General features: G+C 43.7%; 1 protein-coding gene across 8 annotated transcripts in view; it reads right to left on the reverse strand.

Moving 5' to 3' along the window:
* Nucleotides 1-16,854, reverse strand: part of MEGF11 (multiple EGF like domains 11) — a 277,220-nt gene that overhangs the window by 252,160 nt on the left and 8,206 nt on the right. For 7 of the 8 annotated variants that reach the window (XR_006104620.1, XM_042474946.1, XM_042474943.1 and 4 more), the window contains exons 5-6: nucleotides 13,511-13,754; nucleotides 6,877-6,945 (exon numbers count right to left, since the gene is read on the reverse strand). The gene's annotated coding sequence lies outside the window, so the exon portion shown is untranslated. Of the gene's footprint in view, nucleotides 1-6,876; nucleotides 6,946-9,016; nucleotides 9,062-13,510; nucleotides 13,755-16,854 lie in introns of those variants that run through there. The other variant, XM_042474944.1, reaches the window with a different exon arrangement.

Below are 16,854 nucleotides of genomic sequence, written 5' to 3' on the forward strand. Positions count from 1 at the left end.
CTGTTGGGGGCAAATTAGCTTACTTGCTAATTAGCTTACTTGCTGTTCACCGCTATGATCTTTGGAATAGTGGTATATAAATAAAACAAATTATTATTAATTATTATTATTATGGGGCTGAATTAGTTGATCCCTTCCAACTCTGTCACTCTAAGGACGCATCTAAACTGCAGAATTAATGCAGCTTGACACCACTTTAACTGCCATGGCTCCATGCAAGGTTTTAGTTTTGTGAGATACATATTTGGCCTTCGCTGTCAGAGAGCAATGGGGCCGCAACAAACTACAAATCCCAGGATTTCATAGGATGGAGCCAGAAGTGTTAAAGCAGTGTCAAAAGTGCATTGTTTCTTCAGTGCAGATGCAGCCTGGAAGAACAGATGGCTGGAGACAGATCAATATGTCCTTATCATTAAATCTGGGCAACTATGGGCCAGCCTGATGCTAAGACCAGAGTAAACTCTAGGCTTAGCCTATAAAGCGCTGACATTTTAACTTTTTCCAAGTTTACTCTTGTGCCTCATTGCTCTGGAACAGGGGCCACTCTTTTATTAATCCTATGGATAAAAAATTCTTTTGTTCTCCCCTCTTATGTGTGTATTTATTTTTAATGTTGTCTCAGGCTTGTTCTGTTTCACAGGCCAGAAGCTCTGTATATCATTCGCGTGGTTTTTAAAAAAGTAACTCAAAGTAATTATTTCCCTTATTTGTAAGAAACGGGAAAACAAGGTGCGTCTTTCATAATATGCAATAAAATAAGGAAAATGTTGGGCTTGTATTGCAACTAACTACGTCTTAAAAGAAACACCCCAAATTCAGGATAAGAGAAACAGGAGGGGAACAGGATGAAGAAAGCATCGCCAAAGCCTTAAGGAAGGTGACTCTGCACTGCAACGTTTTACTGCAACTTCTATTTGTATTCACCAGAGAGCAAGTTCCTCAAAGCCGAACCTTCAGATGTTTGCATTTCAGAAACAAAAATTTGAGCGCTCCATTTTGCATCTCTCTGCAAATATTGCTTGTGGAATGAAATATTTAAAAACCAACTTTCTGTCTACTGTTTCATCTTGCAATCTGGGATGCTAGACTCATTGCTCAGGAGGTGGTTACTTTTAGATAATGGTGCACAACACCAACAATTAAATAAAATGAAATGTTTAAAGAGGAATCTCATTGTTTTGTTTCTTTTCTTCACCCAGACTTTCCCTGCAAAAATGCTGGACAGCCTTCATTCTTCCTTTCAAAGAATCACCTTGGCCCTGATAAATAATTTCTCTCTTCTCTTATTGCTTCTCGCTCCAGTGGATTTTGCTTTCTGAGAAAGGAAACCTTGGTTTATTACACTGTTCCCGCTCTTGCTTTCCAAGTTGTGAAATTGGTGTTTCCTCAAAGAACGGGCGGCAAGGAGGAAAAAAAGGACCTGAACTCTTCTGTGCTAGGAGTTGCAATTTTCAACTTCCAATGTGCAACGCAAGCAAATTCTGGAGAGATGGCACTTGAAAGCTTTACTGCGATGGTAGGCGCCGGTTCCTCCAGGATCCTACTAGTTAGGAATTAATATGACTTCTAAGTTTGCTACCAGTGTCTTAGTTGGTTGTTTAGCCAGATGCTTTAAAGCAATTCAAGCTTAGCAAGGATTCTGCAAGCCATATTGATAAATCAATCAATACCAGTGTGCAGATGTGCTTCTATTATGAGAGACATACATGCACCGTCATGTGCCTTCAAGTCGTTTCCGATTTACAGTGGTTTTCTTGGCAAGATTTGTTCAGAGCAAGTTTGCCACTGGCTTCTTCTGAGGCTGAGAGTGTGTGACTTGTCCAAAGCCACCCAATGGGATTCGAACCCTGGTCTCTCCACAGTCGTAGTCTGACACTGAAACCACTATGGGTCCATGCAGGCTATACTCCGAGGGAATTACTATAAGTCCACTTCATTGACATTTTTTACTTTATTTCCCAGAATTAGACAAACTTTGGACGCTTCTGCGTGAAGCATTCAGCATGAAAGGAATTCCCATCTTTGCTCACTTTTTTGCAGTGAGATCATCAAATCAAGGCATCGTCCATTCATCTTCGTCCATTAATTTTGCCATTAGTTCCCGCATCTCTTCTCAAACCTGACACCCCTGATATATATATATATATATATATATATATATATATATATATATAAAACGAATATGATTCTTGCAGGTATAAATCACCTTACCGTTGATCTCCGTCTTTTTGAAAAGCATTTTTGACAATATGCATTCATTTGATTAACTGGTCGAAATCTGAACGGATGCCAGTGGGTGACAATATGCCACACAGTATATCTGCTGATTGGCAACGCGAGTGGCGTCCAGACATTATGACTTCTCCTGGAATATTAATTCCTGGGGATATTTCTGGTGCGGTTATGCTAAATCTGAACAAACTGATTGCAGAGACGCCTTTCAAATTAGATAAATGGGCACCTTTAGGACTGATACTTTGGGATAAAAATCAACATGCTCAAAAAAAAAACCCCAGAATGTCGTATGATGGATGGCTTGTCTTACTTGAGGGATGTCTTTGTATATATCTTTCCCGCATTTAAAAATGTAATTTAATGCTTTATGGACTGAATCTTATTGGTAGTCTCAGCTAAAGCTGATCAATTCAATCACTTGTTGAAAGGGGAGTCAATCCATACGTAAATCCCATTGATTTATTAGGTCTATCTATTTGGGAATACTAATAGGATCCAGGGTTTTTTGAACCTCTGACAATCCAACTTTTTATAAAACTAAAATAAGTTAAGATTGGTGCTATATCCGCAGATCTTCTTATAGTCTGGTTCTCCCATCTTTTTTGGGCAGGGCAGGAAATTTGCAAGTGAACTTCTCGCCACTGTTAGCACCTTCCCCATTTCTTTCCCTGTTTGTCTCCATTGATCACTGTGTTTATTATTATTTCTGAAAATCTTTCTGAAAGTCTTCCTGATTAGCGTCAAATAAACACCAAGGGTTTGGTTTTGCCATGTCAGGTTTCGAACCCTGGTCTCCGGAATCATAGTCCAAAACTCAAACCACTACAGCATGGAAAGTATGTTCTGGCCCAAGGGAGCAAGAGGGAAGAGTACTCTTGCAACACTCTTTCCACTGGAAAACAACAGTCCAAAACACACAGCAGAAATAACCCAGTTTGAGACCGCTTTAACTGTCCTGGCTCAATGCTAGGGAATTCTGGGAGCTGTAGTCAGAGAGCTGGGAACTGTAGTCTGTCAAAAAGATCTGGTGCCACAATAAACTCCTATTCCCAGGGCAGTTAAAGCGGTCTCAAACTGGATTATTTCTCCAATGTAAAGGATGGAACTGGGCTGCGATGGATGTTCTCTACTCCAGATGGGTTGGACTACTATTCCCATGTTGGCTGGGGATTTTGGGAGTTGCAGACCAACCCAACAGAAAACTCAGATCAGCAATGGCTGCAATGCAGAGTTTTTAAAAAGAAAAACCCATTCCTGTTGATAAGAAATGTCACTTTGCACCATGACCTTGGAGGGAACAAAGTCCATTCGTCTTCTTCAGCATCTTGCATCCTTCCCAAAGGATGCGTTTTGCAATAATTTCCTCTCTCCCTGATATTGCTTTCTTCCATCAGAAATATTTCTTTAGTTGCATTTTTACTGTTGTGGAGATTAAGACCTAAGGGTGCATCTACACTATAGAAATAATGCAGCTTGATACCACTTGGCTTGCATCTGCACTGGAGAAATAACTCACTCTGACACCACTTTAGCTGCCTATGGAATTCTGGGAATTGTAGTTTTGTAAGACATTTAGCCTTCTTTGTCCAAGAGCACAACAAACTACAATTCCCAGATTTCCACAGCATTTAGCCATGGTTGTTAAAGTGGTGCCAAACTGGATTATTATTACTACAGTGCGGATGCAGCATTTCCAGTGCCATGGCGCCATCATGTAGAATCCTGGGATTTGTAGTTTGGTGAGGCACTTGTACTCTTGGGCAGAGAAGGCTCAAGACCTTGTAAAACTACAAATCCCAAGACTCCACAGCATGGAGCTACAGTCCTTAAAGTGGGGTCGAACTGCATTACTTCTACAGTCTAGATGCCTAGAGCCAGTATGGTGCAATGGTTTGAGTTTTTGACTGCGACTCTGGAGCCCAGGGTTCGAATCCCATGAAACCTCCTGGATGACCTTGGGCAAGTCACACTCTCTCAGCCTCAAGGGAAAGCAATGGCAAACCCCCTCTGGCCAAATCTTTCCAAGAAAACCCCAAGATAGGTTTGCCTTAGGGTCGCCATAAGTCCGAAAGGACTTGAAGGCACACAACAACAATAGATGCAGCCTAAGACATGGGCCAGCAAGCCTCTTGCAAACACATCTCTTCAAGAGGCATATTTCATTATGTCAAGCTGAACTTTGGAGAAGGCTCCGAAACCAAGCAAGACGCACATGATCTCTCCCATCGCATCCAAATTGCCAGTCAAATGGAGAAGGCTCAGGAGGAAGATGGCATTTCACTCACGGTGCAGCTGAAGCGTGGAAAACTGGAGGACAGCAAGGGACGGAGCTGTCGGCAAATAATTGCTTTTGTCCCACATTGTTGGGTTTTCATGGCTTCCTTTATGGTAAGCCACCTCCAGACTTCTTTAACAGCCAAGGGCAGGTCAGGACTTTTGCAAAAGAGTAAAAACAGCGTGGCCTAGTGGAGACCAGGGTTTGATTCCTGGCTCAGCCATGAAGCCCACTGGGTGGCTTTGGCCAAGTCACACTCTCTCAGCCTCAGCAAAAGGCAATGGCAAACATCCTCTGAACCCAGAGTCCTAGGGTGCATCTGTACTGGAGAAATAATGCCGTTTGAATAATGTAGCTCCATCCTATGGAACCCTGGCGTTTGTAGTTTTACAAGGTCTTTCGCCTCCTCTGCCCAAAGCGCTCGCAAAACTACACATCCCATGTAAGATCGAGCCATGGCAGTTAAAGTGGTGCCAAACGACATTATTTCTATGGTGTAGATGCCCCCACACTCAAACAATACATCCCTTTGGATCATTTAAATTGCTAATGTACATTACATTTTTAACAATATCCAGCTTCTCCTCCTCCTCCTCCCCTGCACTCCGCCTCCTTCACTTCTTCGTTTCCTAATTTTCAAGGCAACCTAGGAGCGCGCGCTAAATATTATATTTAAGACCAGCTTGCAGCCAACCCTATGTTTTTGTACCAGTTCAAGAAAACCATTTCTCCCATTCAAGGGAAGAGGTGCCTCTTGACACAGAGAGAGGCAGCTTGTGAAAACTGCATTTAAAAGCCCCTATTCACCATTCCATTAGGAACTGCCTGCTTGCAAGGAATCGTAATTTTGCTGAGTAGCGCATTTGCTTTGAGACACAGAACGATAATAGTCGCTTTAAGCATAATGGAAGAAGGCAAGTTGGTAAGGAGAAACCATTGGACTGGTGGGTTGTCGCTGGGCATTATTATTTTCATTTGCTATTTAAGTGCCGGGAAAAAACATTCCCCAAAGTTTGCATGCGGGGGTACGCAGGAGGGCCAGAAAAATAATATAGTTGTTTGCTCTTTGTCTTTTTTATTTGAGGGGGAAGGAGAATCTCATAACTTACTACAATTTATAAAACAGCATCCAGCTACCGTCTATCTGATTTTCCCTGTGGCAAACCTGGTATAATCGTATTTTATTGAATTCTGAAAAGCGAGAGGAGGGGGAGAGAAATTGGCTCGACAACACCATTTGCAAAGAAGAAAAGAGCAAGACAACTTTCATCAAAGATTTCAGCAATAAAGTTTACAAAGTGTTTGCAATGTGGTGGAGGGGTGAGAGAAGGAATGGAGGGTTACATTTGGAAATGCAACCCACATCTCACACCCCAAGAAGCCAAGGAGTAAATAGTTCACATTTACTTTTGGAGCATCAGGAGACCGCTTGGAATGGCCCCATGTGCCCCATAAATTCCTTCCATGTGCCAAAAGCCCAGCTACATTGCTAATATTCAGCATGCAACACCTTCCTCCCGACTCCATATGGTGCGGTGCAAGTTACTTTTGCTCCATCGATTGCTCTGCTAAGATACACTTCGATGGAAATGCATTCCCAAGGGAGAGAGCTTGCAAACTCCAACAGGCGTAAACCCACACACCTTCCTTTGCCATCAGTGCCCAACTAGATGTAAGACATTCAAAGCCTTGTGGCAGTGCTCCTCTGGTACGGCTCTCAGAGGGCTAGCAAATACCTGTGAGGAAACTGGCCATGCAGAGATGTGAAGCAGCCAATGATGCTCACTAAACAGTGTTGCATGTGCACCCTTGTCTGTTTTAAAATAATCCATTGGCGCATGACATCGCCTGGTGGCTTGTGTTTCACAAGCAATAAAGAAGCAATGCAAGTTTACAATGGCATTTGTGTGGTCTAAATAAACCAAAGCCGTTGTAACAAAGCAGCAAAGTGAAAGCGACAAATAACCCCGTGCCATTAGTCCTCCTTGCACATTTGTTCCTTAAACACAGTTGAGGTTTCGATCCTATGCATACTTACTTGGCGCATCGAGGGACCGAGAGCCACACACAAAGACACATGTTCTGGATTGGCGGACAGTGTGCAGAAGCCATAAAGCTGCTGACCCTGAGGGGTTTGGGGATTGCACTGAACTCATTAACTTGTGAATGCGGCTCTGCCTCATCTACATTCAGGTCTGGGAACCAGGGAGAAAGAAGCCAAGGGGAGGAAAACACAAAACCTTTTTTCTTTCCAAGAGTTCAGCATGCAGATAACCCACTGTGGGCTTACAGAGCGGTCCAGAGAGAAAGGAGAAGCATTTGCAAACATTTATATATATATAAAAGGTAATGAAAAGGTTGCTTACATTTGCTGTTCTATGCCGCTGCCGGGATCTCCATCCTCTCCTCATCCGCCGAAGCTGCTCCAGCAAAGACTTCGCAAAGAATCAAAGGGAAAAAGAGGGTTCAGAAGGGATCTCCACCCTAAGCTTGCATCCTATGCCTTCTCCCTCCCTCCACCAACCGGCCAACTTCACTCTCTGCTCTCGCACAGGTAGAGATGGCAAGGGCTGCCTTTTGCAAATCGCTACTGCAAATCAATGCACCGTTGCCTATATACTGCACATATAAATGTGTACAAGCAATGCTATAACATACATATATATATATATTTCTCCCCCCCCCCCCTTCGCTGGGGTTCACTCTCCTCTCTGTTCTCTCTCTCTCTCTCTCTCTCTGCAGACCTAGAGAGAAGAGGCAGGCAATCTGGCAGAGAGGGGTTTGGTTTGGACTCTCTCCAGCAAGCAAGAAGGCTTCCCTTTGCCAAAGAGAGACCTCCCACCCCATCCTCAGGGGCTTCTCCCCCCCCCAATACTAACCTATGGATCTGAGCAGGATTCAAATTTGAATAAGGATTTCTTTTAAAAGGAAAGGAAAGACTCCAAACTCACTGGGAATTCCTAGGCACAGTTTGCACATGTCAGGATCAGAACTCGGGGCCCTTCTGTCCCCATGACCCCCAGTGCCCCACAGACACATCATACATACTACAAAACACACCATACACACAAAGCCTGCATTGTCATTCCTCTTCTTCAGTCAGCCCCAAGGAAACCCCATCCATCAAACCACTCCAGCTGCATGGAGGGGATTTGGAGCAAGGGGGGAAACTGCAATAGCTTTTGGAGAGGATTTGGGAGAGACCCAGATTATGGGGGGCCAAAGATAACAGGAGTCCCTCTTTTTGCAAGAAAGGGTTCCCCCAAATTGGCTCAGGTATTCAGACAAGCTATAGGGTCCTTTGGGGGGGTCCTTAGGGGGGTCTCAGGGAGCTCAGTTGGGGCGAAGAGCAGGCTATTCCTATTCTGTTCTGTTTTCCTTCTTGCAGTTTTGATGGCTGGCTACATAGTCCTTCCTTATTTTATGATGATTAAACTTTATTTATAAAGTGCTGTAAGTTTACACAGCTCTGTACATAAACTAGAACAGAATAAAATCAAATAAAATGGTCCTGCCAGTGGCATACATCCTTCCAAGAGCAAGGACCTGAGTTCTGATTCGGACACATGTGCCCCAGGGATTCCCAATGAATTTGGATTGCCTTTTTTTTATAATAAGAATTAAGTTTAATATATGATAAAGTTTAGGAAGAATGGTGCTTGGGAAGAAGGGGCTTCTTAACCATCCATTTGGCCCAAGGGAAGGTCCCAGAAAGTGCCAAAGGAGAAGATGGAGCGGAAGGAGAGAAAGGAAAGCCCTTCCCCAAAGACCAAGGCAGGGAGACCAAAAGTCATCCTAAAGACCAGGGATTTGAGACTGAGGGATTTAGAAGATGATGGTCTTATTGCTAAATAAAAGAGAGTGATAGTTTCCCAAGGGAGTTTCCTGTCTTAGGGACTTGAGATTTAGAGTTCAAGGGATGAAGATGATGGTCTTATTCCTGGAAAGCATCCCATCCATCAGAGAAAGAGAGAGAGAGTCTCCTAAAAATCTCAGAAAGTCTCTGCTAGGGACTGGGATCCTGGGAGTCAAAGGGAGAAGGGGACTAGGAAAGCCATGATTATTAATATGAATATCCATATTATTATTAATATCCCACCCTTTTTCCAAAACTGGGGCTCAGAAAGACCTCCAATATTGGAAAACAAACAGTACTGTACCATTAAAAGCAAACCAGAGTGATACGTTGCAATAAAATGAAATGATTCCCATCCTGAAACAAATTATTGCACTATTTAAAGTCTTTGGCTCTGTCTGGGTTTTTCCTCTTTTAGCAGCTCCGTTTTGGGGGGTTTTATTTGCAAGGGCAGCCCAAGGAGGGCTGGCAGGATTTTGGCTGGCAAAGAAGGGCACTGCCCCCCCAGCCAGCCAGCCAGCCAGTGCCCCTTCTCCTTTTGGGTGGGGGGCACCCAGAGAGAGACCCATCATCCAGGGAGGACCCCCATCCCCGCAAGACCCCCAAGGCACTCTGCACATGCTCAGGAGGCGGGCGGGCAAGGGACCTACCTGGGAGGAGGAAGGAAGGATGGAGGAGCTCCGCTTGGAAGAAGGACCAAAAGGCTCCGGGAAAGTTGCGGCGCCTCCTTAAACCCGCCTCTTGACAGCAGCCCAGGACGGGAGGAGCCACCAGGAGAGAGACACACAGCAGCACAGCTGCCCAAGAGGCAAGGGGCCCCTGAGCATGGGCAGAGCGCGCAGGACCAGGAGGGGAGGGGGTGCCCAAGCCAAACCGGGCACAGGGCTCTCTTGGCAGGGTTTCTTCCCAAGCGGGTCTGCCTGCCCTGGTTGCCATCCCCTGAGGCTGAGAGAGTGGCACTCGCCCAAGGGCACCCGGGGGGTCTCCATGGAAGTCCAACGCTCAGAGCACTAAGCCAGGCTGGCTCTCTCCAAAGCTTAGCTTATTTATCATCCACATCACTACCACCATCATCACTACCATTATCACCACCATCATCATCATCACCACCATCCTCACCACTACCATCCTCACCAGTACCACCACTACGACTATCACCATCATCCTCACCATCACCATTACTATTATCATCATTATCACCACCACCACCCTCACCATCATCATCACTACCATCATCACCACTACCACCACCATGATTATCGCCATCATAATCACCATCATCATTATCACTACCATCATCATCATCACCATACTATCATTATCACCATCACCATCATCACCACCACCTCAAAAATCCCCCAAAGAGTGATCCCTTTCTTCAGCCGATCCAAACACACAAAATCCACGATGCAAGCTCTCAAAGCCGTGATTCTACACTGGCTTCATCATTATCCAAGTGTTAGTAGTGTTAGTCTCAGCATTGAGAGCCAATGTGGGGTAATGTAGCAGTTCTCACCCTGTGGGTTGAACGACCCTTTCCCAGGGGTCACCTAAGACCACTGGAAAACATATAGCAAAATTACAATTATGAAGTTGAAACGAAAATCATTTGATGGTTGGGGTCACCACAACATGAGGAACTGTATTAAAGGATCGCGGCATTAGGAAGGCTGAGAACCACTGGTGTCGTGGTTTGAGAGTTGGGCAGAAGCGAGTGGCACTATTGCTTCCCTTGATCTAGACACTATACTTCTATTGATGCAGCATAGAATTGCATTGGCCTTTTTAGCTGCCGCATCATGCTGTTGACTCACATTCAACTTGGGGTCTACTAGGACTCCTAGATCAAATGTAGTCTCCTTAAGCCAGGTGACCCTCCATCCTATATCTCTGCATTTCATTCTTTCTGCCTAAGTGCAGTACCTTACATTTCTCCGTGTTGAAATTCATTTGGTTAGCTTTGGCCCAGCTTTCTCATCTCTTCAGGTCATTTTGAATGTTGATCCTCTCCTCTGGGATATTAGCTACTCCTCCTAGTTTAGGTCCTCTGCAAATTCCAGAAAACTTGGTGTTCTCTCCTTGCTCGGTTTTTAATCATTTCCTTCTCCTCCCTCCCCAAATAAATGAATTGCAAACTTAGATCACAACATCAATAATAAATTAGTAATTGTTGATTAAATTATGGGAGGGATCGAAGGCCATTGAATATTGATTGAAATTTAGCAATGGCTTTATTGAGTAAATAAGGAAGCATCTTAATTGCTTCTCTTTATTATTTGCATAAGAATATTAAAAAACCAATGGAGGACCATTGCAAGAAAAGCCAGGGTTTGCGGTTTGCATTTTTAGCTCTTTAACCCTCTCATTCTCTCCCCTTTTCAGAGTTTCATACTACAAAGGTAAAGCATTTGAACTGCTATAGGTCTGTCCCATGAATTCCTGGGAATTGTAGTTTGGAGACGTCCTTTAGTTCTCTGCTGGAGAGTTCTAGTTGCCATAATTCAGGGCAATGGACTAGAGCATTGGTTCTCAATCTCTGGTCCTCCAGATGTTTTGGACTTCGGTTCCCAAAATGCTTGACCCTTAGCCAACTTGGAGAGGCTTCTGAGACCTCAAGTCCAAAATTGGTCCAAAGCTGGAAAACCGCTGAAAAAGAACTGTCTTGTAGATACTTCTAAGCATCTCTCCCCAAACTACAAATCCCAAGTTTCCATGGAAATAGAACCAAGATGGTCATCAGGCGATAACCATGCAATTTGGGTTTATGTATTCCCAGAATTAAAAGACAGAGTGGTGTTTGTGTGTCTTATTTAGTTATTTTTACTTATTCCAAATGTTTATATTCTCCCCCTTTTTAGCTTTAAAAGTATTCAGTGATTGTAAGAATATGAATTGCTAATAATAAAAGCCTCAAGTGTATATGTGTGTGTCCTATACAAATATATTTATTTGTATGTATGTGTGTGTGTGTGTGTGTGTGTGTGTGTATATATATATATATATATATATTTGTCTAGAACACAATGTGTATATTATTACATGGGGGAAATTGGGGGTTTAACCAGCAATTAACCCGTGAAATCTACGCAATTGTGAGTAAAGATTTTCACACACATCGCGCTTAAAGGGCCGTTATCTCAGGAATAACGAGAAAATAACCAGGCAATAAAGAGCAACAAATCATTCATGGGATTTCCCTGGGAATTATTTGTTGCTGTTTATTGCCAGTTTATTCCTGGGATAATGGCCCTTTAATGTCAACGCCGTGTGAAAATCTTAATCGCGATTGTGCACTTTTCCCGGGATAAACGCTGGTGTGATTTTCCCCGTGTGATAAAGTCCTAACATTGTGCAGCCAGAAATTGGGACATTTTCTGATAAATGATCATAAATGGGACGCAACCAGGTGTTGCCCCATGCCCTCCTCCTTTGCCACGTGAACTGCCCTCTCCAAAAGGGAGGCTTTGGAGGAGAAATTGCCTGCGCAAAGCCTTAAGAGAGAGTGAATGACAACTTCATCAACATCACTCCTCCTCGAGTGCATTAACTTTCAACCAAGTCAGGTTTTGTTTTGTTTTATTTTTAAGGCATCTGTCTTGTTCTCTTCTGAGAAGGGAAAATCAGATCTTCAGAGAAAAATACGCTGTCAGAGCATTGTTTGGGAAAGGCGCCAGTTTCTCCCCTTAATAAATTTATCATATCTCTAATATCAAAGCACAAGTGATTAAACACACACAGTTTGTTTCTCAAAAGAGGAAATAATGGTTGGCAATAACAGCAAAAGAGAAAAAACAAGGGACGCCAATGGGTTTGTTTGGGGTTTTTTTTCCTCCCTGTGTGTGATTTTTGTTCTTTTCTTCTGTAATAGAAGCCTCTTTATGAATCGCTTTATTCTTTTCAATAAGATACTGTCTGTGCAATCAGGGATGATAAATGGCAAATAATTGTAAACCTGATATTGGTTTTCAATATTGAATTTATCATGCTGTCCTCTTAACACATATTAAATACTTCAAAGAATTTATACATTTGTCAGATTGCTCTGAGATTCCTCCTTCCCCCGTAAGTAAAATTTATGGGTTTTTCTAGTTTGGGGGAATCTAAGGCTAGACAATATCATTAATAACGCTGAATAATGATATGGTCCCCTTAACAGCTAATCTCTTTTTACTAATCCAAAGAACCCAAATCAAATAACATATATTAGATTTAGGTGCCGAGACCAAAGGAAACCAAATCAAATGCAATCCTCTCTTTGTGGACTTTATGGCTGGCATCGCTCGAGAGGAATGGCCCAAAAGAAAAGCAACATCCAAAGAACACGGGATGTTATCTTTTTACTAAGTTACCTTTTGCTGTGGGTTTTTGGCTCCTTTTGCAGCAATGATGGCAATCCCTTGCAATCCCTGCAAGCTGCCCAGTGCTACTGCTGCAGGAACACAGCAAACCCTATTAAAATGAATGACTTCTGGTCCAAGCATACCATAAAATCACGCTGGAGGACCTAGAAATGCCTAGAGAGAACACTTCTCTAGGCATTTCTAGGCTCTCTGGCATGACTCTATATGTTTGGGCTGGAAATTGACCGTGGAATCTCATTGGAGAACCTAGAAATGTTTAGACAGAACTCTTCTCTAGGCATTTCTAGGTCATCCAGCATGATTCTATGATATGTTTGTGTCAATAGTTGACCACAGAATCACACTGGAGGACCTAGAAATACCTAGAGAGAACACTTCTCTAGGCATTTCTAGGTCTTCCGGCATTATTCTATGGTATGCTTGGGCCAGATGTTGACCATAGGATAATACTGGAGGACCTAGAAAGGGCTAGAGATGCGGGTAAGTGAAACTGCATATACCAGTTCCATAGATACCGGGGTTGTACATGTTTGCTTTCCCCTCTGCACTGTGCTTGAAGTCTTGAAAGTACACATGTATAAGTTTTACATAAGTGGCAGTGGCATTTGGATGATTGTGAAGCCTTCTGCCTCCTCCTACGCAGAGCACAGATTGCCAGCTCCAAAGCAGACAGGTTGCTTGAGAGGGAGAAGCACAGAAGAGCAGTCTTAGCCTGTGTCAGAACAATGGTTCATGGTCACCTTTGTTTTTGGCACAGTCTCTCGCTCTCTCTCTTCTGCTTACCTTCACCTTTCCCTTTTTTCCTGGGCGCTGCTCCTGGGCTTCATCTTCTCTGGAGCTCAGAAACCAACTGTGGGCTGGGTGAACCCTCTTTCGATTCCCCCTCCTCTCTTCTGATCCGCTTGCCCTCAGACAGAAGGCAAGAATCAGCGTTGCCAGGTAAACCATCTGTCTTCATTATGTCCTAGGAAGGAATCCAGGGTGGTGCTCTTCTCTTGGCACAAGAAGACGCGAGTGGAACAAGACACTGGGGGAGGGAAAAAAGACAAGAAAATCCCATTTAAATGCACAGTCCTCATGGACTTTGCAGCCAGTGAAGAAACTATAGATGATGGGTGTTTTATGGGAAGGGGGTTCAACATCCCCCTCTCCCTGTTCCCCTTTTTGTAGTTCCCTTGGCTTTCAGAGACTACATCAGGAGGTGGGAATTCTGTGGATTTCCCAATGGTTTTGGACTACATCTCCCAACATGCTGGATGGAGCCGATGGAAGATATAGTCCTACAACATCTGTAGGGCACAGTTTCTACCTCTGACTTTGACCCATGTTATTGCTTTCCATTGCACCACCTTAGATGCAATGAAATGTGCAATTCTTGTTTCTGTGATCTTGAGCATGTGGACACGGCACATCAGATTAAAATATCAGAGTGACTCCACTGGGGAACGGACATCTGTCCAAGGCATCAATACAACTCCAGTCCTTAAGACAAAATACGTGAAAGAATAATATCAGCCGTATGGTTTCTTGAGCAATGTCCCAGACTCCCTGCAGCTGATTCAATGAACATAGATGCTCCTAATGTGAGACTGTACCCAGTTTCTGCAGAATTAGTCCAAAGTACAGGACATAAACCAGAGAACGGGAATTTGCCCATTGTCCTGCAGAGACACTGGATGCATCTGCACTGCAGAGGTAATCCAGTCTGACACCACTTTAACTGCCATGGCTCAATGCTATGAAATTCTGAGAATTGTAGTTTTGGGAGACATGTAGTCTTCTCTGTCAGAGAGCTCTGGTGCCAAAGTAAACTACAGTTCCCAAAACCCCATAATACAGTGAAAGTGGTGTCAAATGGCATTATTTCTGCAGTGCAGATGTGTCCACTCCTGGCCCTGATTTAGGCAAGTGACTACCTCTCTGCAACACTAAGAGCTTCTGTGAAGATGAAATACAGTAATTATGTCCTATAAGCTGCCCTAGACGCTTGAGATAACACTGGAAAGAAATCTAAATATAGTGAGATGGAGTACTTTGGGGCAGATAATGAAGGTTGGGACCCTGGCAGAATAAATTCCACTGGCGCTAGTCTGGTTTGCATGACGGAGGGAGGCTGGGGAGAGAATGCATCAGGGCTGCAGGCCAACAGACACCTTTGTGCCCAGAGAGAAACAGCAATATCTTTACTGCAAAGCCTTTTTTTTATATCCCTTTCCGTTTTGCATTTGCATTGCTTGACATCAGCGCCGAACAATAATAAAAGCTGACTCACAAAAATAAAGACCGCAAAGAAAACCCTGCAAGTACATAATGGAAATGTTGTTATGGACTTTTGTGAGCATAAATAGTGTTCAAAATGAAATTGTCAAGGCTGGAATCCGCAATGCACTCAAAAGTAAAGCCATTTTAATATTCAAGAGGACCTCGACCGGTATGGATTTCTGGTGCCTTCCCTGGCCTGTAATTTCCATTTTTTTAATTATCTGACACATGGGGAGCCAACCATTCAGTGGAGAAAAGAGGCACGAGTGCGAGAGAAAGGAGAAAAGACAACTCAGAGGGAAACAAAAGGCAGGAATGCCTTCCTAAACTCCCATGAAACAACTGAGGAAAGGCTGAGAAGGACCCAAACAATGGTTCAAATCCTGAACTGAGGAGACTCTTATATTCATGGAGTTACACAGTGGTTGCAAAGCACCTCCCTACTGGTGAATTACAACTTTTCACCATTAAATGCACTACCAAATGCAATGTGCATCCATGCGCAATGGCACCACTAATTCTGCTTTTGCAACCTTGAACTGAATACAGATGTTCCGCACTGAACAAGGAGAGGTCATCCGGAGTTTGGGGGCGCGGTGTCATCAGTATGCAGATGACACCCAACTTCTATCTTTCCTTTCCATCTGATTCCAAGGAAGCTGTCCCTGTGCTGAACCAGTGTCTGATGTCAGTAATGGACTGGATGAGGGCAAACAAATTGAAGCTTAATCCAGACAAGACAGAGGTGATCCTGGTCAGTCGTAAGGCAGATCAGGGAATTGGGGCTATGCCTGAGCTGGATGGGGTTACACTCCCCTTGAAATCTCAGGCTCGCAGCTTGGGTGTGCTCCTGGACTCCAGGCCGAATCTGAATGCCCAGGTCTCAGCAGTGGCCAGGAGTGCATTTGCACAATTAAAACTTATGTGCTAGCTACGCCCGTTCCTTGAGACGGCAGATCTGGCTACAGTGACACATGCTTTGGTTACATCCCGTTTGGACTACTGTAACGCGCTCTATGTGGGGCTGCCTTTGGAAACTGTTCGGAAACTTCAGCAAGTCCAAATGCTGCAGCCAGAATGTTGACCAGAGCCAGTTACAAGGAGCGTATAACTCCTGTATTGAAACAGCTTCACTGGCTACCGGTTCGTTTCCGAGAACAATTCAAAGTGTGGTTATGACCTAAAAAGCCCTACATGGCTTAGATCCAGTCTATTTGAAAGACCGTATCTCCCCATATGAACCACCTAGAGCCCTAAGATCTTCAGGAGAAGGCTTTCTCTCAGTCCCACCATCATCTCAGGCTCTCCTGGTGAGGATCCGAGAGAGAGCCTTCTCAGTGGCTGCTCCTTCCCTGTGGAAGTCCCTTCCTTTCATGGGAGACTAGGCTGGCCTTCACTGCTGGCCTTTTGTAGGCAGCAGGCAAAGACATTTTTGTTTAAACAGGCCTTTTGAGATCTGGCAGACTTGGTTTTATTGGGAGATGAGAGGGTTGGACTTGGACTGTTTAATTTTAAATCTGTATGGTTTAAAATATTATATTTGTAATTTTTTATAATTTTTATGATTTTAATTGTACAGTTTTAACTGTTATGTTTATATATGTTTGCCGCCTTGGGTCCCATTTTTGGAGAAAGGCGGGATAAAAATAAATAAATAAATAAATAAAATTTGCATAAGGTTGCTACTCTTTTGTGCAAAATTTACATGGCATGATCAATACATAATAACAATAATAACGTTTGGTATGGTAGAAGGTGAGAGCCAGCATGGCATAGCGGTTTGAGGGTTGAACTAGGATGATAGAGACCAGGATTCGAATCTCAGCTCAGCCTTGGAAACCCATTGGGTGACCCTGGACAAGTCA

This window comes from Sceloporus undulatus, chromosome 6 (assembly GCF_019175285.1).
Source record: "Sceloporus undulatus isolate JIND9_A2432 ecotype Alabama chromosome 6, SceUnd_v1.1, whole genome shotgun sequence".
In the NCBI taxonomy this organism is placed as follows: Eukaryota; Metazoa; Chordata; class Lepidosauria; order Squamata; family Phrynosomatidae; genus Sceloporus; species Sceloporus undulatus.